Source organism: Martes martes, assembly GCF_963455335.1.
Source record: "Martes martes genome assembly, chromosome: 15".
Taxonomy (NCBI): domain Eukaryota; kingdom Metazoa; phylum Chordata; class Mammalia; order Carnivora; family Mustelidae; genus Martes; species Martes martes.
The window spans coordinates 40,833,793-40,861,124 of NC_137903.1; the positions used below are offsets into that span (position 1 = coordinate 40,833,793).

General features: G+C 40.5%; 1 protein-coding gene across 4 annotated transcripts in view; it reads right to left on the reverse strand.

The window, feature by feature from the left end:
• Positions 1 to 16,920, reverse strand: part of RC3H1 (ring finger and CCCH-type domains 1) — a 75,343-nt gene extending 58,423 nt beyond the window's left edge. For all 4 annotated transcript variants that reach the window (XM_080824309.1, XM_080824310.1, XM_080824308.1 and 1 more), the window contains exon 1: positions 16,624 to 16,920. The gene's annotated coding sequence lies outside the window, so the exon portion shown is untranslated. The remainder of the gene's footprint in view (positions 1 to 16,623) is intronic.
• Between the last annotated feature and the right edge of the window lie 10,412 nt (positions 16,921 to 27,332).

Here is a 27,332-nt window from a genome sequence, read left to right on the forward strand (position 1 = left end):
TAACTGATCTCTGCTTCCAGCTTTGCTCTTGCCTTCCTCTATTCTCCTCACAGCTGCTGGTCATTCACCTGTGTTCTTCTTCCATGACAACTCAATAAAAAAAAAAAAAATAGACAACAGACTTCAACAAACATTTCACAAAGAGGATATCCAAATGGCCAACAGGCATACCATATGCCGGCTGAAGTTATAGAATAACATGACACACGGCACCTGGGTGGCTCAGTCAGTTAAGTGTCTGCCTTTGGCTCATGTCATGATCCTGGGATCCTGGGAAGGAGCTCCCCATTAGGCTCCCTGCTTAGTGGGGAGCCCCCTTCTACCTCTCCCCCAGCCCCTCCTCCCCATGCATGTGGGTGCTCACGTACTCTCTCTCAAAAAAAAAAAAAAAAAAACTTAAGAAAAGGAATAGCATTACACATGTGGGTAATTTAAATTAAAATGACAATGAGACACAACTCCCTATGTATCAGAAGGGCTAGATTTTTTTTTAATATTTCTTTTTTTAGAGAGAGTGAGCATGAATGGAAGGTGCATCTCAAACCAACTCCATGCTGAGCACCAACCGAGCTGCCATGGCACTTGATCTCATGATCCTGAGATCACAACCTGAGCTGAAACCAAGAGTCAGACCCCCAAACGGCTGGGGCACCGAGGTGCCCCAGGCTAAAAATTTTAAAACAACAATACCAAAGAGGATATGAGCTGTGAAATTCTCATACAATGCTGATGGCAGTATAAGTTGGCACATTTCACTTTGGAAAACTGGCAGTATCTACTTAGGCCAAACAAATGTCTACAAATGACCCCAAAAATTCTACTCCTGGGTATTTATACGAGAGAGATGACTAATTATGTCTATCAAAAGATACATACAAGAAAGTTCATAGTGGCTTTATTCATAAAAAACTCGAAACAAACTAGAAACAACCCAAATATCCAGCTACAGTAGAATGGATAAACTGTAATAAATTCACACAATAGAATACAATATAGCAATAATAAAAGAAATATTGATCTGTTACATATAATATGGCTGAATTTCACAGATATCATAATGAACAAAGCCAGATAAAAAATAGCACCTACTGAAGGATTTAATTTAAAGAGGAAAAAGAATACTTTCTATGACTTCGTTTAAAAAGAAACAAAGTGTCTACGGTGCTAGAAGTTAAAATACCAGTTGGTAAAGGTGGGGGGCAGTGGGGAGGGTATTGCCTGGGAAAGAGAAGAAAGAATTCTTAGGTGCTAGAAATGGTAGGTATCTTAATCTAGATAGTGTTCTGGTATATCACAAGTGTATGTATGTAAAAAGTCATCAAGATAGGCCCCTAAAGAGTTTTTACTATTTTTTTTTTAAAGATTTTATTTATTTACCTGAGAGAGAGGGAGAGAGCGCGTGTGCGAGAGAGAGCTCACAGAGAGATAGTGAGAGGGAGAAACCGACTCCCTGCTGAGCAGAGAGCCCAAACCCAGGCTGGATCCAAGGACCCTGAGATCATGACCTGAGCTGAAGACAGACACTTAACAGACTGAACCACACAGGCACCCCAAGATTTTATTACTCTTTACTGCATACATATTATACCTCAATTTAAAAACCATCAACAATTTCTTCAATGATGCCTAAAGAAGATCAATCCCAAGTACCTGAACATGCCATTAAGATCTTTAGAATGTGGCCCCCACTTACCTCTCCAATCTTATTTTCATCACCATCTGCCTCATATTTTATTCTCTACCAACAGAAGTATTAAGGTTTCCGTGCACACAATATATTCTTTTTCACTCTAGGTTTTGTTTGGTTCAAGTATTCCCCTAAATCTAGAATATTAAACCTCTACTCATCCTTTAAGGCCCACTTAGGTCAGGAAGCTCTTTCAAGAAGCCTTTTTTTAGCCCAGCCTGTATTAGGCACTCCTCTTGTGTTTCCAATATATTCTATCTTCTTTCTATATGAGAAAGTGCATATTGTTGTATGCTGCATGGCATGTAATATTTGCTCAGCAATTGTTGAAGGACTGAAAAAAATCAGTACTATGTCTGACTGTAACAAGTTTCATATTCCTAAATATAGTGTTGGGACAATTCACATAAAAGATAAAGCCGAATGGCAATGGGACTTAGGACAGCAGGATGTATCACCACATGAAGAGTCAAACTTTTTAATACTGGTACTTAATATTTAGAAGAAAGTATGCTTCCAAAATTAAGCATATCCTTAAAAATATCTATAACCCAGGAAAACTAAAAGTGAAGTGGCAGATTAAAAATGTAAGAATAAAGAGGCTAATGTGAGGGGCACGTGGGTGGCTCAGTCAGTTGAGCCTCTGCTTTCAGCTCAGGTCATGACCCCAGGGTTCTGGGATTGAGCCTGGCATCGGGCTCCTTGCTCACGAGGGAACCTGCTTCTCCCTCTGCTTGTGTACACGCACTCTCTCTCTCTGACAAATAAAATCTTCAAAAGAAAAAAAAGCTAATCTGAAAAGACTACATATTGTATGGTTCCAATTACACAGTATCTTATTCCAGAGCACCTGGTGGCTGAGTTGGTTAAGTGTCTGATTCTTGATCTCAGGTCAGATCTTGATCTTGGGGCTGTGAATTCAAGCCCTACATTAGGCTCCACGCTGGGCAGGGAACTACTTAAAATTTTTAAAATTTTTTAAAAATTTAAAATTTTTTAAAAATTATATTCCAAATAAACACATAAAAAGATACTCCGCATCATAAATCATCAGGAAAATGCAAATTAAAACAACATCATACTACTATACACTCATGAGAATGGCCAAAATCCAGAACACACACAACACCCAATGGTGGCAAAGATGTGGAACAACAGGACCTCTCATTCACTGTTGGTAGGAATACAAAATGGGACATCTACTTTTGAAAACAGTCTGATGGTTTCTTAGAACTACACATACTCTCACAACACTATCAAGCAGTCACTTTCCTTGCTATTTACCCAGAGGAGCTGAACACTTATGACTGTACAAAAACCTGTTTAGAGCAGCTTTATTCATAACCTCCAAAACTTGGAAGGAAGCAACCAAGATGTCCTTCAGTATAGATAAACTGTGGTATATCCAGACAGTGGAATATTATTCAGCATTAAGCTATGAAAAAACATGGACAAAACTTAAATGCATTGCTAAAAGAAAGAAGCCACCTGAAAAGGCTACTTATCGCATGATTCCAACTACAGGACACTATGGAAAAGGCAAAACTAGGGAAACAATGAAAAGATCACTTGCTGCTAGGAGTTGGAATGAGGAGATGAATAGGCAGAACACAGAAGATTTTCTGGGTAATGCAAACACTCTGTATGATACTATAACTGTGAATACTTGTCATTATACATTTGTCCAAACCGATTAAATATACCACACCAAGAATGAACCCTATCTAAACTATGGACTTTAAATGTCAATGTAGATTCATCAATCTTTTTTTTTTTTTGGAGGAGACTGTGCATGTGTGGGAGCAGGGAGTATATGAGAAATCGCAGTACCTTCTCAATTTTGCTGTGAATCTAAAATTGCTCTAAAAAGTCTTTCAAAAAGGGGCACCTGGGTGGCTCAGTGGGTTGAGCCTCTGCCTTCAGCTCAGGTCATAATCCCAGGGTCCTGGGATCGAGCCCCGCATCAGGCTCTCTGCTCAGCAGGGAGCCTGCTTCTTCCCCTCTCTCTGCCTGCCTCTCTACCTACTTGTGATCTCTCTCTCTGTCAAATAAATAAATAAAATCTTCCAAAAAAAAAAAAGTATTTTAAAAAGAAAAAAGAATTTAGGGGCGCCTGGGTGGCTCAGTGGGTTAAAGCCTCTGCCTTCGGCTCAGGTCATGATCCCAGGGTCCTGGGATCGAGTCCCGCATCGGGCTCTCTGCTCAGCAGGGAGCCTGCTTCTTCCCCTCTCTCTGCCTGCCTCTCTGCCTACTTGTGATCTCTCTCTCTCTGTCAAATAAATAAATAAATAAAAATATTAAAAAAAAAAAAAGAAAAAAGAATTTAAAAATATCAACAACTGAACCCGAAATCTTTCCCAAATATGGAGAATCTATTGACAGGCTTTACTCCCTACTTCCTTTCCCTCCACCTCCCCCAACCATTTTGTCATTACGCACCTAAGAAGCTGTTGAATTTTATCTTGACACAGAGTACAATGAATTAACTAATGCGTGTCAATCATTAGGAAACTAGGTGCTACTACTTCAATATTCAGTGATGCTTTCATAAGAGTATTATCTATTCTGGCCTTTGTGATATTCTAAGTTACTCTTAAGTGCATTTAGAGATCTATCTATTCTAAGGATTTTTTTTTAATTATTTCACAAAACCATTTTTTTTGTTTTATAGCAGTAGAAAGAAAATAAACTGGCCTTCTGGGCTCTTATGAACAGGTTTTCATCAACTGAATACCTTCAGACCTATCATAATAAAATCACATTTCTGAAAAAATTGACTCAGATAATGAGTCAATCCACAGAACCTGTAATTCAAATTTTCTAAATATATAGAGAACCTTACATTTATTTTTTAAGCCTCTGATAAAGTTAAAGAAAAGCTAAATTCAAGCAAAGACTGTTTAATCAAAACAGTTCAAAAACTTCTTTCAATGGGGTAATTAATGTAAAATTTGACATATAAAATATGGCTTTTAAAAGAGTAATTATAGGGAAAGCATTTCAAAAGGAAGGCTAAAATCCAAGGTTTTTTTTTTTTTTTTTTAAAGTACAGCACTTAAATATGGAAGACTCTTTAACAGAACATCTCCACAAAAATGGAGTTTTGAGCAAACATGACTATATACTGATACAGGGAAGGTCAAATCAAGACCAAACACAATACAGCTACTTTCAGCAAAAGTAGAGGTATAGCTTATTTATTTAAAAAAAAGGAGGGGGGCAGGTGCCTGGGTGGCTCAGTGGGTTAAAGCCTCTGCCTTCAGCTCAGGTCATGATCTCAGGGTCCTGGGATGGAGTCCCTGCTCAGCAGGGGGCCTGCTTCCCCACCCTCACCCCCCCACCCCCCCAGCCTCTCTGCCTCCTTGTGATTTCTGCCTGTCAAATAAATAAAATCTTAAAAAAAAAAAAAAAGGCAAAAGAGAATGACATAAGGTTCTCTACTTCTCAAGCTCTGGAAATTTCACCATGGTGAGTTAAGGAAGATACAAGTTCAGGTGGTAACCAATTTGGATTTTACAGATTAAAATGTAGTATGAATAGAACCCAAGTGTAAAGCCAAGTGCCAACACGGAATTCTGGATGCCAATAATGTTCAGTTAAATTCTATTCACACTTACTAGCCAATTCATAATTAGTTGTGGAAATTAATTTTCATTATTAAAAATGACTCATACTCAAAAATATTTTCCCATCATAACTGAATTATAAAAAGAAATCAGCTAAATGGGATAATTTTCTTCTTTAAGATTCTAATTATTTAAAGAATAAGAATAATATAACTATTAAATCTGTAGTTTTGACCTATAAATATGCTATTTAAAATTAGATAGTATATAATCAAATGGTCCCCAAGACCTCTTTCTTTTTTTTTTTTTTTAAAGATTTTGTTTATTTATTTGACAGACAGAGATCACAAGTAGGCAGAGAAGCAGGCAGAGAGAGAGAGGGGAAGCAGGCTCCCTGCTGAGCAGAGAGCCCGATGTGGGACTCGATCCCAGGACCCCGGGATCACGACCCGAGCTGAAGGCAGAGGCTTTAACCCACTGAGCCACCCAGGCGCCCCCCAAGACCTCTTTCAAAAGTGATTTTAACTTCAAACACAACTGTAAAGGCAACCCCAATTAGTGTGGAGCCCAATAGAGAACTAGGTTAAGGAGATCTAAATTCTAATCTCAATACTGCCATTTATTAGCCCTGAGACTGTGTATCCTTGATAAATACATTTGAAAGGTTTAGAGAAAAACAAGAAAAGGTGACTCTAGATTTTAGGAACACCAAAAATTTGAGTAAAAGATGATACTCTAATAAGAAATCATGGAAACCATTAATGGACAATATTTATTTGGTAAGACTGTTTCATTCAGGGGGTAAAGTTTATTATGTAAAGTTTAGGGCTGCCGGTGACACAAGCAACAAAGCACAGAAAATGTAGGCTTGAGGACAAACTGAGATCATGTAAAGAAGTAAGTTTTCTCTGAGAGTGAACATAAACAGAAAACTGGACCTTAAGAGGATAGTTTACATAAGCACTCTTCAGTAAAACTTCCTGAGATGTTGAAAATGTTCTTTGTCTTCAGTTTCCAGTATGGTAGCCACTAGCCACATGTGATTACTAAACTACTGAAATGTGGCCTGTTGCAACTCAGGAACTAAATTTTAAATTTTATTTTATTTTAATTAATTAAAACTTAAGTTTATGCACAAAATGAAATATTACTTAGTAGTAAAAAGAAATGAGCTAGGGACACTTGGGTGGCTCAGTCAGTTAAGCATCTGCCTTCCACTCAGGTCAGGTCCTGGGATCATAAGTCCTGCATCAGGCTCCTTGCTCACAGGGAGCCTGCTTCTCCCTTTGCCTGCTGCTCCTCCTGCTTGTGTAAGCTCTTTCTCTTGGACAAATAAATAAATAAAATCTTAAAAAAAAAAAAAAAAAAAAAGAGCTATCAAGCCCCACCAAAAGACATAGAAGTACCTTAAATGTTACATTGCTAAGTGAAAGAGGACAATCTCACTCAGGAAACTACACAGCACAAAATGTGAATCCTCATATAAACTATGGAACTTAGTTAATAACAATTTATCAACACTGGGTCATCAATTATAACAAACGCACACTAATACAAGATGTTGACAGAAGTAACCATGAGGGGAAGGTATATACGGAAAATCTGTACCTTCAGGACATTTTTCTATAAACCTAAAACTGCTCTAAAAAAATTAAGTCTATTACAAATTGTATATTTAAGTAGCCATTTGTAGCTAATGGCTGGTAAGGAATAGCACAGATCCGTATCAATGAAAGACTGACACGGGAAGAAAATGAGAATGGTATCTCGTTTCTTTTTTCTTTTTTTTGAAGATTTATTTATTTGACAGAGATCACCAGTAGGCAGAGAGGCAGGCAGGGAGGCGGGGGGGTGGGGGAAGTAGGCTCCCCGCTGAGCAGAGAGCCAGATGCAGGGCTCTGATCCCAGGACCCTGGGATCATGACCTGAGCGGAAGGCAGAGGCTTTAACCCACTGAGCCACCCAGGCGACCCTGGTTATCTCATTTCTGACCACTACTTTCAAAAGTACACATACAGGGACATCTGGCTGGCTCACTGTATAGCAATCATGTGACTCTTAATCTCGGGAGTTGTAAACACAAGCCCCACACTGGGTGTAGAGTTTACTTAAAAATAAAACCTTAGGGGGGCGCCTGGGTGGCTCAGCGGGTTAAAGCCTCTGCCTTTGGCTCGGGTTATGATCCCAGGGTCCTGGGATCGAGCCCCACATCGGGATCTCTGCTCGGCGGGGAGCCTGCTTCCTCCTCTCTTTCTCTGCCTGCCTCTCTGCCTACTTGTGATTTCTGTCAAATAAATAAATAAAATCTTTAAAAAATAAAAAAAATAAAAAAAAATAAAACCTTAGGGAAAAAAATACACATACATTTAATCCTAAACTACACAAAATTTATATACAGCTTCAGTAGCAAAACGATTTCAAATAGTCTAGATGAATATCTTTCTAAAATGATTTTTGTTAAACAGAATTTACGGAGGAAAATTATTTATTGAATGAGTACTAGGTATCAGGTACTATACTGAAGATGTATGTTATCTCATTTTAAACTTCAAAATAAATCTTTAAGATTTTATTTATTCATTCATTTATTTGAGAGAGAGAGAGAGCGAGCGCGCACATGCATGCGTGCACATGTCCATGCAGATGTGTGTGCTAGCAGCAGGGAGGAGGAGAGAGAAAATATGAAGCAGGCTCCACACCCCGCTCGGAGCCTGGGGGGAGGACTCAGGTCTCATGACCTGAGCTAAAATCAAGACTGAGTTGCTTAACTAACTGGCCACCCAGGCACCCCCAAAACAAATTTTTAAAAGGAAGGTATTATCTAGGGCACCTGGGTGGCTCAGTGGGTTAAGCCTCTGCCTTCGGCTCAGGTTATGGTCTCATGGTCCTGGGATCGAGCCCCAGATCAGGCTCTGCTCAGCAGGGAGCCTGCTTCCCCCTCTCTCTCTCTGCCTCCCTCTCTGCCTACTTGTGATCTCTCTCTCTGTCAAATAAATAAATAAAATCTTAAAAAAAAAATAAAGGAAGGTATTTTCATTTCTGTTTTTAGAGATGAAGAATCATAAAGCTTAAGTGATAAAAGATGGGAACACAGATATCTGACTCCAAAGCCTGTGTTCTAATACACTCTGTACATATTTTTATGACTCCAAAAATTATGAACATAACTGAATTTTCCTACAATGAATTTATCAACAGGAATAAGTTAAAAAAAAAAGGAATAAGTTATATAGCATAATAAATAATGACACACTCAGAGTCAACTGAGGTGCTGTCCCTATATTAAATGGCCCCAAGCTAACATGGTTTTTTTTTGTAAACCTCTCCCCTTGCTGTCCCTTTTACCTATAGTGCCTCTACTCCCACAGCTAATCTGCACCTTTTAATCTGCTATGGAATTAGAGAACAGATAATCAAATTTATTAGAATTATGTACAAACCAAGAGAGCTCCTAAATCAGTGCCTTAGTGCAGATGATCTGGTTCATTAATCTTGTAACAATTAAAAGTCTTTTTGTATACTTCTTATTCTAAACTGGGTCCTGGAGAGATGAACTACTGCTCTATAATAAAGCTAAGAATCCAATAATCCTATTTCACTCACAAATCTTCCACTAAGCCATATTTTTAAGTACAGATCTCTAAACATCACTTCACTTAAAGATGTTAATGATAAATGTACTGTTTTGTTCTTTTTTTAAGAGTTTATTTATTTGAAAGAGAGAGACAGCGGGCACACACAGGACGAATATAGGCGGGGAGGGATGAAGTGGGAGGGAAAGGGAGAAAGAATGTGAAGCAAACCCACATGGAGTATGGAACCACACTAGGGCTCAATCCCAGGACTGGGAGATCGTGACCTGAGCCGTGATGAGCCGAAACCAAGAGTCTAACACTTAACTGACTTGAGTCACCCAAGCACCCCAATGATTAAATGCATTACTTTAGTATACTAGCTTTCCTATGTTACTGTAAAAAATAAATGAGGGGCGCCTGGGTGGCTCAGTGGGTTAAGCCTCTGCCTTCGGCTCAGGTCATGATCCCAGGCTTCTGGGATCGAGCCCCGCATCGGGCTCTCTGCTCAGCAGGGAACCTGCTTCCTCCTCTCTCTCTCTGCCTGCCTCTCTGACTACTTGTGATCTCCCTATCAAATATATAAATAAAATCTTTAAAAAAAAATAAAAATAAATGAGGTATATATAAAAATATAGAAATATTTACAAAGAGTTAATACTTTTCTGAAAAAAGTCCCCCTATTAAAGAAAAGTACTTAATTGTAAGTATTTGTAAGTAATTCTTTCTCATCACTTTTTAAGTTGCCCTTATAACGAAGTTTTCCCTTGAAAAGGGGCTATTACTGAAGTGACTTTTTATACGCCCTTCTTGTCCCAAGATTATGGCCAGAGGATATCAAGAGTAATCTGGAGGTTGCTGAGGGCTTGTTTTAGAGTGTTTTCAAGTCTGATGGAGAACTCTTGACATTTGGAAACAACTAAGAAAATATGAATATTTAAACCACATTTTAAAAAGGGGCAGAGGGAGGGGTGCCTGGATGGCTCAGTTGGTTGGGCGACTGCCTTTGGCTCGGGTCATGATCCTGGAGTCCTGGAATCAAGTCCCACATCGGGCTCTCCGCTCGGCGGGGGTCTGCTTCTCCCTCTGACCCTCCCCTTCTTGTGCTCTCTCTCTCTCTCATTCTCTCTCTCAAATAAAATCTTTAAAAAAAAAGCGGGGGGGGGAGAGGAAGATTAATATCAAAATTTAAAATTTTCTGCCTCACTTAGATCTCCTGTAATTCATTACAAATCTCTACTAATAATATGAAACCTGTTTTACGCCTATCACCATAAACTTAAAGATTTTATTTAATTGGGGTGGGGAGGGAGTACCATTCTGAATTTAAGAAAAGGATAAGAGTATCTCCAAAGCCCGAAAATGAAACTTCAAATTAAGCAATTCTAAATTTACAGAAGTCTGGGGCACTGGGCTGGGTCAGTCAGGAAGAATAAGCAACTCTTGATCTTGGGTGTAAAGATTACTAAAAAAAACAAAACAAAAAAAAAAACAGCTTTTTTTTTTTTTAAAAAAAGATTTTATTTATTTGACACAGAGGGAGAGAGAGAAAAAGAGAACAAGCAAGAGGAGAGGCAGGCAGAGGGAGAAGAGGGCTCCCCGATGAGCAAGGACCTGAATGCGGGACTCAATTCCAGAACCCCAGGATGATGACCCGAACTGAAAGCAGACACCTAATCCACTGAGCCACCCAGGTGACCTGAAAAAATTTTTTTTTCAAAAGGGTTGTCTGGTTGGCTTGGTGGGTAGAGTGTGTGATTCTTGATCCTGGGATTGTGAGTTTGAGCCCCATGTTGGGTGTAGAGATTACTTCAAAAATAAATAAATAAAATTTCAGAGGTCCAAGTGCATTACACATTATTCCAGAAAAGAAAGCTTAATAATTTTCTCCCTCAGTCCATAAACTAAACCAAGCAAAAAAAGCTACAGATCAATTGGTTCTGTAACAGTGTCATGTTTTTGGAAGGAGTCAGGTAGAGTCAAAACCTAGGTTTTTTTTTTTTTTTTTTTTTTTTTTTTTTAAAGATTTTATTTATTTGACAGAGAGAGATCACAAGTAGGCAGAGAGACAGGCGGAGAGAGAGGAGGAAGCAGGCTTCCTGCTGAGCAGAGAGCCCGATGTGGGGCTCGATCCCAGGACCCTGGGATCATGACCTGAGCCGAAGGCAGAGGCTTTAACCCACTGAGCCACCCAGGCGCCCCAAAACCTAGGTTTTTAATACTTATTCAACATGTGATTAAAAGCAGAGTGTCAGGTAAATTACAGCTCCAAATATTCTCAAAGATTAGTTGAGTAAAATAATTATAAAGTCAGGTTGAAATTCCTTGATCTTTATGAATCTAACAATCATTTTCCAATATAATCTCAAATAAGCCCTTGTCTGTTAACATTCCAAATTTCTTCTATATATTAAGGGGAAAAAAAAGGGAGGGGGGAGGAAAAAACAAGAGAGAGAGAAACCAAAAGGTAAACAAGTTGTAGAGAGCAAACTAAGTCAGTCTTAGCTGCTCCTATCTGTATAGAACATTATAATTTAGTTAATTCTCATAACCCAATAAGGAAATACAAATGAGTCTGAGAATTTGAGTAGAACTCCTCTGGAATCATCAAAATTAAAACTGCAAATTGCTGTGACTTTCAACTTTTCTTCCATAAAGAGTCCCTGGCAGTCTGCCTACCGTACTCAAGAAAAGCATGCAAAGAATGAGGTAGTTTTTGATTCCTAACAATCATATCCTGAAGTTTTTTCCTACAATTTCAATTATACATAATGCTGCTTCTTAATCTTGATTCAATATAAATTTATGTTAATTCCACAGAGACAGAAAGTAGAATGGTGCTTGCTAGGGACCAGGGGGAGGGGGAAAGGGGGCATAACTGCCTAATGGGTACAGAGTTTCCTTTGGGGGTGATCAAAGGGCTTTGGAATTAAAGACAGTGGTGGCTGCACAACACTGTGACTATATTGCTACTGAACTGCTTACTTTAAAATTACTAGTTTTATGTTAAATGACCTGAACCTTAATTAAAAAGTTGTTTATGTCAAGATATATATATACACACACATATATAATGTATATATAATATACATATAATACATATGTATATAATGGCCTCTTTAGAGTTCTTCAAAAACATTGCCACCATGTTCAAATGCTATCTAGATCTTGGAGATTTTTAGATGCATTACAAGTTAAATTATTACCATATACTCACAGTAATAATCAGTTTGATGAGTACTAACATCAGTGCTAAAATGCTTAACATCAAAATATTGCTGACATAAGACATATATTTGTTAATAATCTCAAAGAAAAACATAGATGAACCTTAAAATATTCACTCCTCTACCGCAGGTCACAATTTCAGTCAGCTCAACTGTGCACGAAAGGTCAACTAAAATTTTTTACTAAAATTCTTTTCCCAGGGGCTCCTGGGTGGCTCAGTGAGTTAAAGCCTCTGCCTTTAGCTCGGGTCATGGTCCCAGGGTCCTGGGATCAAGCCCTACTGCTCTCTGCTCGGCAGGAAGCCTGCTTCCTCCTCTCTCTGCCTACTTGTGATCTCTGTCTGTCAAATAAATAAAATCTTTTAAAAAAAAATTCTTTTCCCAAACCTCAACCAATTAGGAAAACACCGTGAACTAATAAGAAGTGCCTAATATTACATAAAGGGTAAACAAGAATATTATATAAGAAGTGAACAGGCACAAGTCTGACCAATAACAGCTATAAATAAATATGCTAAAGTTAAATGTCCTGGGGATATAAGGCAACATTATTTAGGATTAGTAAACTGCTCACTTAAAAATACACAGAATCTAAGAAACTTTGGAATAAGAAAAATTCCTTTGTATTACGCCAGACAAAATCATTCTTAGGGCGTAATAACCTCCAAAGCTAGTCCAAATCCAGCCTAGACTCCAGGATTAAATAAGAGAACAAGGTCTTCAAAAATGTCCTACAAAAACAGGCTGATTTTGAAATCTACTGTGACTGTTTTGATGCAGGCCAATGTGAGAATTTAAATACATTTGAATCTAACCCCAAAGAATATCTGAACTCCTGAGCGTTGACAGGGCCAAAGCTAAAGCAGGTCAGTATACCCTGCCAAAGAACATCTTGCTCCAAGGTATCCACCAAACAAGGATCATTTATCAGTGTATTCTTCACTGTGTTGAGTGCCAACCACTCTCAAGATATATCCAAGGGTAGACTGTCTAGCCTCCCACAGAATTCCATTTCGAACCCCAAGATCTAGAGACGAAAAAATGGTGCGGAATTCTAAATGGTTTATGGCCTTAAAAAGTTATAAATGGAGAATTTCAAATGTTAGCTGACCCAACTTGAGCATCCCTGAATGTTACCAACGCATTTTTAAATTTCCATGAAGTATTTCACAGGCACAATTTAACAACTGTGTTTACATAGCAAATTAAAGCCATGAAACGATTATAGTAATACAACAAATCTGTCCTATGTAAATGGTATGAGTTTCTAGATCAACCGCATTTAAATTTACTAAAAGCAAAAATAAGTGTTTCATTTGTAATTCACATGAATAAATACTTTCTCAAACTTAGAAGTGAGTATTTGGCAGTGTATAAATAATGTTAATAGAAAGATACTAGGGCTAAAGGCAAGTACAGCATTACAAAGCACAGCGGCTGATCAAAACAAGGAAATCCGTCAACATAGGAAAGGCTTCAAAGTTAAACCTTGAGACACATGGTGGCAGTAGTAAAGCATCTAATTTGTCCACAAGACCTGGGTTTGAGTAAGCTCTTTTACCTATTAATTATGTGGCCTTTTTGCTAGTTACATAGCTTCTCCTACCCTCAGATTCTTCATATATAAAGTGAGAACAATACCACCAATATTATAGCCTAAACAGGATAATTAAATGTGAATGTTTTTATTCATTCAACAAAGATGCTTTGAAAAACTAAAATTTTTAGGTACAAAAAACTCAAATTCTTCAAATTAATCATATATATTAACTTTTAATATTATCAAGAAAATGCAAATCTAGTTCTTAAGCTATGGTTCCAAAACCTTACAAGGAAATTCTTTTTTTTTTTTTTAAAGATTTTTATTTATTTGTTTCACAGAGAGAGATTACAAGTACGCAGAGCAGCAGGCAGAGAGAGAGGAGGAAGCAGGATCCCTGCTGAGCAGAGAGCCCAATGCGGGGCTCGATCCCAGGACCCTGGGATCATGACCTGAGCTAAAGTGGAGGCTTAATCCACTGAGCCACCCAGGTGCCCCTTACAAGGAAATTCTTAAATATTACTTGAGAAACTGAAATTATCAGAATAAACACTGATAAAATATGACAATGCAGGGATATCTTAAAAGAGTTTTGACACCTATTAAAACCAGAAATATCTAAAAGGTTTTTCAACATTAAACAGAAATAGGGACCCAGACCCAAACCATAAATTGTTAACACCCAATTTCAAATACAAAACTCTAACATTTAAAAATCTTTTGTTTGGGGACCCCTGGGTGGCCCAGTTGGCTACCTGTCTGCCTTTGGCTCAGGTCACGATCCCAGGGTCCTAAGATCACCTCCCCACATCAGACTCCCTGCTCAGCCAGGAGTCTGCATCTCTGCCTGCCTGCCCCCCACAATGCTCGTGTGCACTCCTGATCTCTCTCTCTCTCTGACAAATAAAATGTTTAAAAAAAAAATCTTTTGTTTTTCAGGAAAATGTTATTAAGGATGAGGCAAATTAGTCCTTGACACAACAATAAGAGATTTTTTTTCATAACAAAGCAAACTAACCACTTAAAATTCTCAAACTTGTACATTCTAATAGGTTTAGAGTCACACATAAATATAAGCATCATTACAAGCTAGATTTTACATGCACTTTGTGCTGACCCAAGAAAATTAGGCATTAAAAAAATTATAGGTTTCAGCACTTCAAAAAAAAGTGTCCTTTCTGAAACTTACTCCCTGAAAATTCACATTTGCTGAAGCCATGTCAAAGTCATTCTTTCCCCATCACTTTAAAGTCAAAACATCTACATTATTTATGGTAGGCATAAAATGAAAGTTATTTATATTTTTCCACTTTACTTCAACCCTAAACAACAATAAGATACTTCAACCTCCATGTTTGTTCGATTGCTAATGTATTTACTATCAATTCTCCTGAAAGAATTAAGGACTAGCTCCACTCATTAAATTTCATATAACCTAAAAATGCTTTGAATTACAACACAGACAATTCTAAGTAGAAATTTACCCTAAAAATGGATGAAAGATATTAACTGGCATCTTCTCTGCACAGATCAATCTTCCTTTTAAGAACACAAACTAGGTGGACCTCGCAACTGAACATTAAATAGTAGAAAACAATCTTCCTGGATGCATCCAAACAATTTTAATATAAATTTCTGCACACCTAGGTAGAAACTGGAATAGAAATAACTAGAATCACCCCACCCCAACCCCCCCACCTGGAAATGCACGAGGTAGATGTCTCAAAAAATTAAATTTAGGAGTAGTCGCAGTTAACTGTTGAAGTTACAGGCACCACTGCCGGAGGGCAAATGCAATAAAGAGCTGCCCCTCCAAAAACCTAAACCCTCAAAAGAGAACAGTTGTTTATAGTTTTTGAAAGTTACAAGAAAAGTTTTGAAATCTTATTAAAATCTGCTTTAGAAATCACATATCAAACTCAAAGGAAAGGTTAAGTCTTAGAACAAATTACTGAAAGGCAAAAATTAGAACAGGAGACAAGACACAAGAAGTTCTAGCCTGGAGAAGAACCTCTTCTCTCCTGAAGAAATGCTTCGTTAGGCCCATTCTGGGCTAATGCTGTTGTTGTTTCTTATGCGGCGCATTAATAATTCAAAACGGTTCGTTTGAAGAAAAGTTCTATTCAAACATTACCATTTGTCTTCGCGTTGCCAGTTAGTGGCTTTGTTTCCAGTTTCATGGACTATTCTGGGATGTCAAGAGTTATATTATTACTGCTCCAAAAGAGCCCTTGTTTCACTCTCACCCGGGACGTGGGCATAACTGATGTTCAGAGGGAACTGATGCCAAGAGATGTTTTAAGAACATCCGTTGGCCCTCCATCCCTCCCCAGCCCTTATCGATAATCGCGTTTTACCTCTCATGTTTCTTGCTGTTGCACGTAAATTTTTTTAAAAAGACACCCGCATACACGATTCCCCTATCGCCATCAGGAAGAAAGAAGACCATCTGGCCCGATCTCCAGGAGCTTCACGGAAACAGACACCGTGAAACCCACAGGGCCTAGGAAGGGGAGCGCTTAAGGGGTCAAGGGAAGGGAGCAGCCCCGAGTGCAGGGACGCGGAGGCGGTGCCAGTTTACAGACGCCTTCACCTCCCCACCCCCACAGACCGGGGGGGGGGGTCCAAAAAGCATCTCCTGCGCGCACTCTCCACCCGCCGAGGCCCTCGGAGTAACCGCCGAGCTGGGCGGCCTTTTGGCCCCCTCCCTCCGGCCGAAGTCTCCCGCGCCCTCCAGTCGGCCGGGGCGGCGTCCGCACCTCCCCACGGCCTACCCACCCGGCAAGGCCCTCGCGGCCGCGCTCGGAGGCCTGAGGCCTAAGGACGCCGGGCGCTGACAAGCTCCGCCGCCGCCGGCTGGGCCGGGGCCGAGGCCGAGGGGTGGGGAGGGGGGGGGCGGCGGCCGCCACCGCCGAGGGGCGGAGGGCGGGCGAAGACGGCCTCTCCCCCGCCGCGGCTGCCTATTGTTCCCGACGGAGGCCGGGCGGCTGCCCCGCGCTCCCCTCGCCGCCGCCGCCCGCCGCTCGCTCACCGCGCTGGTCCGAGCAGCAGCTCCTCTCAGCTCCGAGTCCCCGCGGCCGTCGCCACTGCCGCGGCAGCCGTCGCCGCCGCCGCCGCCACCGTCGACTCTGACTCTGTCCCAGGCCGCCGGGCCACGGCCGCCGTCGCCACCGCCAGCGCCGCCTCCAGCCTCCCACCTGCTGCTGCTGAGGCTGCTCCTGCAGCAGGGGCCATCTTGTTGGTCGGCCTCCTCTTCCTCCTCCTCCTCCTCCGCCCCGTCGCTCGTTGTCCTCGTCCCCTTCCTCTTCCTCGGGCTCCGGCCCGCCCCGGAGACTGGGGCGGGGACGAGGGCGAGGCCCCTCCTTCGGGGGGCGGGGCGCGCGGAGAGGAGGGACGGAGGGAGGGAGGGAAAGGAGGGGATGGGAGGGGCGGGGCGGGCGCGGGAGGAAAGCTCTGAGTCACCCGCAGCCAACGCCCGGGAGGGAGGCCCGCGACGCTCCCCGCCAACCCCCGGGGCGCACCCACACCCGGAGCCGCCGAACTGGTCCAGCCGTCCGCCGGCCCTCCCCCACCAGCGCCTCTGCGCCCAGCGGCGAGCGGCCAGACAGACGGCGAGGGAGGATTGGGAAATTTCTGACGTTTCCATCGAACCCCGCATTAGCTCGTTCCTAGGCTTTCTCAGCTCCCGTCCCTCTACTCCGGTTCCTTTTCACCTTCCTGGCTCCTCCTCCCCTCCCCCAAAAGGATTTGTTCTTATCTCGTGTTGTCCGCGTTCTGGGTCCCACCAGCTTGGCCCTGGACACCGCTCTCGCCGACTCCCAAAGAGAGTTCAGCTTCCCCGCGCGGCGAGACCACCCGAGGGCCTGGACACTCACTGCCCCCAAACGTCTCCTCAGGCCCAACTGAACGCTGAGAGCTGTCTGGGCCGGGGGGACGGAAAGATACGGCCCGTGGAAGAGTTCCTGGATCTCAAAGCTAACCTTGCGATGACAAAGTTTCTTCTCCCTTGTGGAAAAGAAGCCATTTTGATTTGGGGAAGCGGGAGACCCCTTCCAGACAAGCGCGCTTCACCAAACCCGTGCTTTGAAGGGAGAGAAACGGAATTCCTTTCGTATCACACAGTCCTAATTTCAAGATAAACCGTCCAGAGTAGAGGTGGTCCTCATATAAACACCCAGTTAGTATTACTGCATTTATTCCCTTTTTTTTGCTTCAGGTCTTGGCCAAGAGAGCAGAGATACGCTTTCCTGTCCTTTATTCACTGCAGACATCACCAAGACCAAGAACAGTACTATATTTAGAGAAGCTACTGCTTTAAGTCAATAAATTCGATCGTTATAACAGTGTTTTATAATATTGGTAAAACACAGATCACACACCTTCCTAAACTCTGGGCGGCGGTCTTTTTGGTCGCTGTCACCCTCCTGCCACTCAGATTTCAGCTTCTTTTTAGAAGACCTATTGGTGCCCTCGTGTTGATTGGAGTTACTCCCTTTGAAGTGGGCTGAATCTGTAACCTTCCCCTCAACCTACTGAGTAGTAACCGCAATCCTACAACTAATTTCTAGCTATCACAGAGGGATTAGGTTAGTGTACGCTCATCTAAAGGATATCTATCTCTAGGATAGCCTTTTCTTCCTCAGTGAGCCAGACCTCATTCCCCTGCTAGGAAAAACATTAATCTGTTCCTCCTGTTTTCCCTCCTCCTCCCTTCTTATCCCTCCTAGGGAACCTTCCACAACAGAAGGTTTTAGCGGCTGTTGCTAGGCAAACATGCCAACTTCCCTGTTTAGGTGAAGCAAATAACCCAACTTCCATTACAAGCAACCTAGATAATATAATTTCTTTAAACTATGAATAGTTGTACCTCAGTGGTAAATCCCTTTCAAGGTTATCTTATACAGTAGGATGCTAAAGTTAAATGTATTTTTATTTCATCAATATTTCACTTAACTACAGGTTTAAAGCCAAGGGGCTTCCCAGAATTCACTGTAATAATATAATTAAACAGAAAAATTTGGCAGAAAAAGGAGAAAAGCAGCTTTGAAAATTACTTCGGTGTTTACAATAAAAGCTAATCTATGAGAAACATTTATCTGCTTTGAACTCCCCACTTAGGGTAAATGTATAAATTACAGAGAATAATTTGTTCCTTGAGACTGTGCCTATTTAGAAGAAAGGTAATATGGTTATTTGGCAAGAAAAAAAATAGAGATTCTGGACTTTATTCCCAAATTAATAACATGGTAAGAATTTTAGCCAGTGAGCTAAGACCTTTTTTTTTTTTTCTTCCTGATTTTGCTGTTTAAGATTTTTGCTTTTCAGTGTGTTGAGAGGTAATATAAATAAGACTTAAAAAGTTATGTTGAGGGGCGCCTGGGTGGCTCAGTGGGTTAAAGCCTCTGCCTTCGGCTGAGGTCATGATCACAAGGTCCTGGGATAGAGCCCGGCATCCAGCGGGCTCTCTGCTCAGCGGGGAGCCTGCTTCCCTTCCCCCTCTCTCTGCCTGCCTCTCTGCCTACTTGTGATCTCTGTCAAATAAATAAAACCTTGAAAAAAAATTTTAAAAATTAAAAGTTATGTTGAAATTTATATATAAATATATATATATATACACACACATATGTATATATCTTTAAAGTTTCAAACACTTAAAATTGTATGATTTGTTTTAATCCAGCTATTTGTATTAATCCAGTGAAATAGTGTTTGAGAGCTTTCTTGAGCTAAGACAATACATCAAGAGTGCATTACTAAAGACAAACAGCTTGTATGTTTTATAGTCATTTGTGCTTAGAAATCACTACTGTGTAGCTTTAACACAACTTAAGCAATTTAGTTTTATTTTGTATTTTATTATACAATTCTGTTTTAGAATGTCTAGAAATTTAGATGCTGCCCTGGCCTCCATCCTTGGTATACTATGAAAATTAAATGAGTCATTTCATGTAAAGGACTTCAAACAGTTCACTGCACATAGTAAGTACTCAAATTATTTTTTAAAATTCCTTTTATGTTTATGTCATTATAGTCTTTAGTTTTTCATCAGTCAAATGAGGGTAACAAGTCATCAAATACATTTTTGCTCTTAGCATGAACTGTAAACAAAATTAATGCTAATTTTTATTTTTATTTTTTTAAGATTTTATTTATTTATTTGATAGAGAGAGAGTGCGCATGCACAAGCAGGAGGGAGAGGGAGAAACAGTCTCCCTGCTGAACAGGGAGCCGGAGGAGGAACTTGATCCTAGGACCCTGGGATCATGACCTGAGCTAAAGGCAGGCACTTAACTGACTGAGCCACCCAGGCACCTCAATGCTAGTTTTTAGATCACAAATCAGTTAAAATAATGCCTTATGAATTTTTTCAATGTATTTTCTGATATATCTGTCCTCTATTGTTCTTCCTTTGATTTTGTCTTTTTTTTTTTTGAGACAAATTATGCAGCGTGACTAAGCTTAAACAAAACTCTGAAATGTGTTATTGTCAACCTAAGGCTTTGTTTATTTTAAAACTAGAAAAGATTTTTAGATACCAACCAACTTATAGGAAAGAGACTAAGAACGTTTGGATAGATCAAATATCTACCCAATGCCTTCTTTATAGATAAATGTTATAGTATTGAGGAGGGGGTTAGAGAGCGAGAAGGGCTATTCCATCCTACAAAGATGAATAAGTCATGTGTCCCGGCCTTAAAGAATTTCGAAAATCTAGTAAGAGCAATACAATAAAATACACGTATAAGCAACTAGAGTATAAAATAAACTGGGTCATTATTTCATAGAAAGTATAAAGTTCTATGAAAGTTAAAGGAAATAATTAGTAGGAATCATCACTCTATGTCACAGAAACTACCTTTTGACAGGTAAAAATTACTATGTATGATATTAGATGTGTACCCAGAGCCATAGAAATATAATAGCTATCAGTTCAGGGCAGAATGTGGATGAAGGATAAGGAATAGGAAATACAAGTGTGTGTGAATGGAGTTTAGATTAACTAAAAAACCTGGTTAATGTACTGCTAGAAGTTGAGACCTCTCCAATGTAAATGATTTATGTAGGGAGAGGGAATGACATCCTTGAACACAGACACATGCACAAAATAACACTAGAGCTGAGTCACACGGACTTTCTGGAGTGCTTTAGATAAAGTAAGGATGGGAGTCCAAGTGAGTCTTCTTCATTCTCCCCACCCCAAACCTCCCTCATACATAGATTCTCCATAACCTACCCTTTCCCCCAGTCGACAATCCTATCACCACTGTTCATTAAGATAAATCTCTTAGAAAATAAATGAAGAGGAAGACATTCCAAGCAATTACACTAAGGAAATATGAAGAAACCAATAGTTTCTGACCTACCCTTCACTTTCAGAGATCAGTCCCAAAGCAGGCCCAAGTCAGCATCTGCAAACTAGACCCAAGGGGTTGCCTTAGATTTAGGGTAACAATCCAAAGTAATCATGGCAGATGTAGCCCAAGCCAGTTCTGGGGTTTGTGGAGATCGGTCCTTGTAGGCTTGATCCAAAAAGAGTTAAATAAACTGATATTTCTGAGTCCCTCCTGAAATGGCTTCTGAACCTGTCACCAAGCCCTCTTGCTCAACTGTAGATAGATCCAAACAGTTAAAACCAGAAGCCGACCAGACAGCTTAACTCATGCTCTAACTAAAATCCCTTATGGTTATTTCTTATCACACTTTCTGGAGGCATTGATGAAGGCACTTTACAAGGACCCAGAACATTGTACCCATCCAACCAGAAAAGCCATGATGGTGATGGGAATGCCTAGAAGACCACGCCCCACATATGCCCTCATACCCCCTTCCCTGCCCATGATCCATGGGCTGAACACACACTGAACCCCACCTGTGACCACAGGCTCTCCACCTGCTCTCTTGCACCCACTCCTCTGAACCTCTCTCTGTCAAACTCCAGATGTCCATCTTGCTGGAGGAGAGGTCAATTGTCAAGATTTAAGCCATATCCCCAGGCTGCCCACACCCATATAAATTTATCTCTTCCTCTTTTTGAGACTCTTGTCTCTTGACTTACTGGCTTCTCTCGTTTGTTTGGCAACATTGTCGGCAAACCCAGCCAGGACCTATGCTTTCAACTTATCTCCCCTTGGGATTTTCCAGGATGGAGCAGTTAGGACCTGAAGCGCCTGAAGCGCGCCGGGCTCACCAGTTTGTTTCCTGAGTTAGTGGCTGTGATAGATCTTTAGAAAACAAACTAGTCTTCATGAAGGCCTTCATGAAAGACTTCACCCCAACATTGAGCATCTCTGAACTTCACCTGACCTTTAGTGACTTATTCTGGGGTGAAAGTAGACAGAACACCTCTATGAAAGAAACATCAGACTATTTTCGGGCAAGAGGTAGTTTAAACAGGGTCAAGAGAAAGCAGCTTCACTTTGCACTTAGTGAAATATACTGCAGTTTTGTTGGATTTCATTATCGTACTAGCTTCCTAGGGCTGCTGTAATAAATACCACAGACTTGTGGCTTAAACAACAGAAATTTTCTCATAATCCCAGAGGCTGGATGTCCAAGATCAAGGTGTTGGTCTCTTCCAAGGACTTTCTCCTTGGCTTACAGCTGGCCATCTTCTCTCTCTCTCACATTGTGTTCTTTCTGTGTCTGTTTGTATCCCAATCTCTTCTTATAAGGATACAAGGCATATTGGATTAAGGTTTACCCATATGATCTCATTTTACTTTAATTACCTCTTTATGGGCCCTGTCTCCAAATACAGCCACATTCTAAGGTACTAGGGATTAGAACTATAACATGAATTTAGGGATAAGGGACACAAATCAGCCCATAACAATAATAAATGCCCACTTTAAGAATATAATAATTATTAATAAAAGTCACCCTTATGAATGCACAATTTCAAATTTATCCAGTAAACCTGAAGGTTTTCTTTTCTTTTTTAAGATTTTTAAAATTATTTATTTGATAGGGAGACGGTGAGAGAGGGAATACAAGCAGGGGGAGTGGGAAAGGGAGAAGCAGCTTCTGGCTGAGCAGGGAGCTGGATGTGGGGCTGAATCCCAGGACTCTGAGATCATGACCCGACCCAAAAGCAGATGCTTAATGACTAAGCCACCCAAGCGCCCCATTCTTTTTTTTTTTTTTTTAAGATTTTATTTATTTATTTGAGAGAAAGAGAGAGAGAAACAGACTCCCTGCTGAGCAGGAAGCGCATTGCTGGGCTGGATCCCAAGACTCTGGGATCACAACCTGAGCCGAAAGCAGATGCTTCACCAACTGAGCCATTCAGGTACTCTGAGTCTGAAGCTTTTCTAATTACCCTTTAAATAAAATATCAATGCTCTTTCAGTATAAGTTAGCAGCAACAAATAGGATACTGAAATTTTAAAAAGCTGATTACCAAAATTATCTGAGCCATACCACAGTAAGAGTTATCGGAAAACAGATGGAACTTGAATTCTAGTCTATTCAGATAGAACTCGAATAGACTCAAGAATAATATGAAAGGATTTATAGAGCTCATGATTTGACCCTCATTTAGAAATCTGTCTAAATAAGCAACTATAGATATATTGAGGTCAAATACATTTTGTAACCAAATGATATCCTCTAGCACAAATATATGTTCAATATATCTTGGCATGTCATGACTAGCCAGTTAAAAGAAGTTGGACATTCGTGTGTAAATCATTCTGGAAACCAGAACTCGAAAGGTATGCTTTAAGCAAGATGAGGAGGAACTTTCTTTTGCTCCCTGCCTTACTTTCTAGAATCTGGACTCAGGGGAAGTCTTTAGAGTTCTTTATGATGTTACAAGAGATTAGGGATTAAAGATGAGCTTGGGTTGGGACACCTGGCTGGCTCAGTAGGTGGATTCTCTCCTGCTCCCCTGTACTTGCACACACACACACTCTCTCTCTCTCTCAAATAAATAAATAAAATCTTAAAAAAATAAAAATTAAAAATAAAATAAAATCTTTAAAAATAAATACATACTGACATACATACATACCTATGCACCTAAATATGAGCTCTGCCACTTGGGGCAGATCATGAACCACATTGGAAGCTGTCCCTATGGTGGATACTTCATTGAAGATGAATATTCAGTCTGTATTGCCTTAGGCCCATGATTCTCAGTTTCGTTGTGAGCTTTTAAAAACTTTATATCTCCAGCTCTAACCCTAGAGATTTTGATTTGAGGTCTTATTGTGGGGCCAGGGAGCTTTCGTTTATTTGAATTTGACAGGTGATCTTATCCTATTGTCTGCGGTGAGGACCACTGATGTGAATCAGGGGTCGGGTCAGCAAGCCTTTTTGGTAAATAGCCAGATGGTGAATATTTTTGGCTTTGCAGGCCATACAGTCTCTGCCACAATTACTCAGCTCTGTCACTGTAGCAGGAAAGCAGCCCCAGACAAAATGTAAATAAATGAGCATGCCTGTCTTCCAATAAATCTTTAGGTACAAAAACAGACAAAAAGAGGTAGTGGGCTGGATTTGGACCCCAGACTGTTGTTTTCCAACCCTGTCTTATATGAAGAGAGGTTTTGCTTACCAAAGTCAGGGAAAGTATTTTTCTTATGTTCAACAGCAGCATTAAAAGCCTTACATGCAATGACCAATGTTTGGTGTTACACACGATTAACTAAGCAGACAGAACTCCTGCCTTTCAAGGAATTATTTTCTGAAACAACAACAGCACAGACACACTGTTTATAAGTAATCCCATATGACTAATTGTCATATAAATAGATGACTATATGAGACTAAATGTGAAACTGAGTTCAGAGGTGGGCAGATTTTCCTAACACTCTTGATTTACGAATATCAGATTAAGCAAAAGGAACATTCAGTAACCAATGTAAGGAGGAGAGCAATACCCCAAACTAGCTCCCCTCTTTGAGCAGGAGGCGATCAGAGCCCGATGTGGGACTCGATCCCAGGACCCTGGGATCATGACCTGAGCCAAAAGCAGAGGCTTTAACCCACTGAGCCACCCAGGTTCCCCAATTGTAACTTCTTCATCAAACACATTATCAGGGTGCCTAGGTGGCTCAGTCTGTTGGGTGTCTGCCTTTGGCTCAGTTCATAATCCCGAGGTCATGGGATCGATTGCTGCATCGGGCTCCTTGCTCAGCCAAGAGCCTGGTTCTCCCTCTCCCTCTGCTGCTCACTCCCCCTGCTTGTGGTCTCTTGCTCAGATCTTAAACACACACACACACACATACACACACACACACATTATTGTCAGATTTATCCTCTGAGGTAAGTAGGGGCTATGTTATGGTTGCAGTTTAATGAAACATGACTATTTCCTTTATATAACCCGGAACAAAGAAAAATGTTTCCCTTTCTCAATAGGAATGGTAAATTAATTTGTGTGTTGGTGTGTTTAAAACAAATGATTGGTAATTTAGTGACCTACTGCCTACATTTGTAGAAATGGTAGAATAATAGTTGTTGGTTAGGGCAACATTCTCCTACATCTCCTTGTATTTCCAAAAGCTGGACGTACATAATGAGTTACTTAGAATTTTATGGCTTTCCAGTATCTTACCCTCCCTTCCTTACACTGCTTGGGAATTTTCCATTTGGGAATTTTTGTGAGTGGCAGGATCTCTTCTCCTACTACAGGGGCCAGGAAGTCCAGATACTTGCCTTCTGCCCTTCCACATGGTCCTCACAACCCCACCCCTGCATTCATCCTAGGGGGAGGGAAAGTGACCCAAGCTTGGTAGACTGGATGCAGTTACTTGGGAATTTGAATCAGGACTGAGTTACACAGACTAAGCAGAATTCATCCCCCTCGTGCCTATGACACCCAGAGTCTGGTGACACAATGGCAGCAATCTCTGGGGTGGTATCCAGCATTTATTTGCAATGGCAGTGATGCCCTAACCAGGCAATTTCAGGACTGACTCTAGATGTAGTTCTGGCTATCTAGCTTCACTCAGCTCCCTTCCTTACCGTCAAAACCATGAACCACTCAATGTTCCTCCAGAAAATTCCTTTTCTGCTTACGTTAGTGACTGAAATGGTTTAACATATAAAGGAAGGGTACAGAAATCAAAAGATTGCAGAAATAATCCATTTTCCCATTTCTCATATAGTTTCCCTTTACTCAGTTTAATGGAAGTTGTCCATATATGGGTTTTTAAAATTTTGTTTTGGGGGTTTTTTGGCCTTGATTTTTATTACTGTAGTCATTCAAGTTTCAGAATTTAAGAGTACATCTGTATGCATTTCAGTTAAACTTAAGTGAAGGTGTCCTAAATTACATGTTCCTTTCGGTTACTCAGCTCATTGATTATACCCAAATAATCACTCCTTTCAAGATTTTTAGACTTGACTTTTTGACTCACTCTGCCAAGAATATTGAGTGTTTACATTAAAAACTAATATTGCCCACGTTTCTCAAGGGAAAATATTCCATATAATCTCTCTTGACTAAAAATTTTTATGAATGCAAAGTGCTTTTAATTTTTTTCTTGAACTCCTTCTGCTCACAAGAATTGTCGCAATCAAGTATTTCATTTGGGGCAATCAAAGCCCTCTTTGCTAAAATTACATGGAAAAAGGATTCTTTTTTCCATTTTTGCAAAAATATTTCCACAACCACAATTGAAGTGCTCCTTTGTGGTTCTTTTCTGGAAAGACTTATAACCTTGTTTCTGCAACATCTAATTGAGACCCCGATGTCTCAACTAATGATATGGAAGTCACAGAATGAAATTAATTTGCACCCACTTTATCACAAACAATCACAATAAATATCTGATTACTGGTCATGTACCAGTCATGGTGCTATGATAATACAACAGTGTACATGACAGAGTCTATTCTTCCAGAGCTATGGTTAAGCAGGGAAGATAGAATACTTATAAATAATTAAACAACCACAAGTGTGAAGGCCAAAGTACATGGGATATTTAACAGTGAAAATTGGCTGAGTCTAAGATGAACAGAGGCTTCCTCAAGAAAATGACATTTAGGCTGAAAGCTACAGGATGAGTGGAAATGAGCTAGGCAAAGAGAGAGCAAAATGTTTCAGGCAGAAAAAACAGCATATACAAATGCACCAAGGCAGGAAGAATGGTAGTTTTTTTCAGGAACTAATAGAAATCAAGTCTGGCTGGAGAAAGTCAAGAGATTCAGAAGGAGCCTAGCGAGAACATGGTTGCAGAGGTAAGGAGGTAGGTATTGGAAACCAAAGTAGGCTGAACTTGCCTTTTCTGGTTAGCTCAGTTTTCATAGCCCAGAGGGACTAGGGGCACAAAAGACAAAGCAAGATTCAAGATTTAAGGTCTACCATGAGACTTTCCCTTCATAAAGCCAAGACCCAAAGGGCTGCACTTTCAGTATTAGGACACATGATAAATGAATACCTCCCCCCTCCTTGGAACTGCAAAAAGGTATATTTTAAAAGTTGGTGCTGAATGGAGAGAAGAAAATTTTTCCCTGAGAATTCATTACCACAAGCAAACCCTTTTACAGGTTTATAGTTTGAATTCGCACTTCTTGGCTAGGCCAAAAATATCTCAAATCAGTAACTTCATTTTGAGGGGCTCTTGGCTAGGATGCCCCAGTCACCTGATGGAAGTAAAGGCAAATCCTTTCTGAAGGAACCCTCCTGCTTCCCAGGCCTCAAGAATTCCTACAAGGGGCTCCTGGGTGACTCAGTTGGTTAAGCATCGGACATTTAATTTTGGCTCAGGTCATGATCCTCAGGGTCCTGAG